The sequence below is a fragment of the Manacus vitellinus genome, unplaced genomic scaffold (genome assembly GCF_001715985.3).
Source record: "Manacus vitellinus isolate BGI_N305 unplaced genomic scaffold, ASM171598v3 scaffold_61_pilon, whole genome shotgun sequence".
NCBI classification, from domain to species: domain Eukaryota; kingdom Metazoa; phylum Chordata; class Aves; order Passeriformes; family Pipridae; genus Manacus; species Manacus vitellinus.
In genome coordinates this window covers 2,653,155-2,655,897 of record NW_021940696.1, presented here as the reverse complement: position 1 = coordinate 2,655,897, position 2,743 = coordinate 2,653,155, and positions in this window count along the sequence as shown.

Sequence of the window (2,743 nt, the reverse complement as noted above, 5' to 3'; positions counted from 1 at the left end):
TTGATATATAGATGATATATAGATATATATATCAATATTTAGAGAGATATATGGATATATAGACCCATATATTGATATATCTATATATTGATATATAGATAGAGAGATATACAGAGATATAGAGAGATATATATAGATATAGAGATAGAGAGAGATATAGATATATAAATATATAGATTTAAATAGATAGATACAGATAGATATAGATAGATATAGATATATAGATATATAGAGATATATGAAAATTCAGAGAGGCACCAAGCCCACGGCCCATCCCTAATGGCCCCAGCTGGTACCAGCCTCGGGAATAATCCCACAAAAATAAATATACGCCCCAGACAACCAGAGAAATACTTTCCCAGTAAGTCTTCAGTGCACGCTCTGCCCTCTCCCCCCAGGGTCAGCCCTCCTTGGTGAGTCACCACCTGATTCATTTTCCCGTAACGCTGCGAGTCCAACGATCCAAGAACTTCCAAGTTTTCGTCAAAATCCATAAACACGTCCCGTTCCGTCCAGCAGAACATTGAACTTGGCGGGGCCCGGCACCACAGCGGTGGCCACGAGTCAAGAAAAATCCTCCTTGGAAGAGTCAAAACATCTCCCAGGAGTTCAGTGGAGGAGAGTTGGGAAATGGGCGCCTCCCCGGAGCACAACCGTCCTTTGTCATAAACCAAACGCCCCAAAAAGCTCGCAATTATCCTGCTTTTATGGTCGTTATTTCACATTTACATTAAACACACGTCATCCCCTTGGCCGAGGGAATTTATCCATATTGGATAAATTGGCAAAGTCAGGCCCACGTGGATTAATAACTCACCCAAGGCCACACAAGGAGCGTTATCAGAGTCGGGATCAGAACACCAAAAGCCTTGGCTCGACTTCTCTTTTCTCTTTAAACTCCCCTTTTCTTTTTAAATTTGGGCTTCGCCACAAGAAGAAAAACATGAAGCCTGAATTTATTATTCCTATAGGCAGCGAGTTCTCCGAGGTCACGGCACTCACAGAGCCCCGACATCCCAAACAACCCTCCCAAAATCCAGACGAGGAGTCGTCCCCTAATTAAAAACCCACTTCAAGGTCAGTGGTTGTGGTCGAGGTGGAACTTTGGAGCTTGAAGAAAAAAAACAACTCATTCGGATCGTAAAGGTTTTCCAAGGGATGATGCAATGCCCACCACAAATCCTGATGGATCATTCCAGAAGGTCTTTTACTCCACCTCTACCCAGCTTGGACCTTCCCCTTTGCATCTCACCAAACCTTTGGGTGCTTCTTTGAAACCAGTAGCTACGACTGGTGGTGTTTAACAAACACCCCCAAACACAGAGCTCACAGCCCCCTTAGCTGATAAATCATGTAAATCAAGTTCCTCAAGCCTTGGAAATCCTGTTTCCAACCCATAACCCCGGTAAAGATTCCAATTGTCACATCTTCCTACGACAAAATCATTAATAACTTCAAAAATATTAGGACAATCTCTGCATAAAAGCCTACTGCTCAAAGGCAAATATTGTGCTGCATGAAGTGGAATAAAGTAGAATAAAATTAAACACCTGCCATGAGAATGTTCAGTAGGATTCAGGACGTGGTTCAATTGGAATTTTTCACCTGAGCTGTTCTACTTTTGTTCCTGCAAGATGCAGCAGCTGGGGAGGAGAGGTCGAAAGATTAATTAAAAACTTAATTTAGGAGATGACACTCCCAGCAGAGGTGTTCTCTAATTTGCCAGAGGTAAAAATAGCTCCCTCTGCTCCCTCTGTTCTGGATTTTGGCCATAAGAAAATTCATTCCTTTAGGACACCCTAAAATCACTGGAACTGATTTCACATCAAAGATTTATTTAACTTCTTCCTACCCAGACCTATGAACCCAGAGGAGTCTCCAAAGGATCCTCAGCAGCATTTCCCTGAGTACCTGAGGGAATGGTTGGAGCTGTGCCAGGGCAGGGTTAGGGTGGATTTTAGGGAAAGGTTCTTCCCCCAGAGGCTGGTTGGGCACTGCCCAGGCTCCCCAGGGCAGTGGGCACAGCCCCAAGGCTGCCAGAGCTCCAGGAGGGTTTGCACAACGCTCTGAGGGACAGGGTGGGATTGTTGGGGTGTCTGGGCAGGACCAGGAGTGGGACTGGATGGTCCTTGGGGGTCCCTTCAAGCTCAGGATATTCTGGGATTCTGCTTAAAGGCCACACAAGACCAGAAGGGCCTAAAATCCCCCCCATGTGACAACAAAAAGATGACTCCCCTGCAGGAGGAAGAATTTCCAGTCCTTTCTTTGTGACAATAAAAAGAGGAGATTTCCCCTGAGGGTGGGCAGGCCCTGGCACAGGTTGGACAGAGAAGCTGTGGCTGCCCCTGGATCCCTGGAAGTGTCCAAGGCCAGGCTGGAGCAACCTGGGCTGGTGGAAGGTGTCCCTGCCCATGGTAGAGGGTGGAAGGAGATGGTCTTTAAGGTCCCTTCCATCCCAGAGCATTCCAGGATTAACCTCCACCACAAAATGTTTAATGAGGGGAAAACGAGGTGGAATTGCAACAATCCCTGTGCTGTCAGAGAGAAGAGGCAGCACCAACAAACAATGCCAAGAGAATCCCAAAAGAAGGAAAACCCCTGGAAGGGTCTGATTCAGCCTCAAGAGATTCCAGACCAGCACAACAACGGGAATTAGGCAAGGACAGACTAATCCATGGGTCAGTGGTGGCCTTGGCACTGCTGGGCTTGGACTCGATGCTCTCAGAGGCCTTTTCCAACCCAA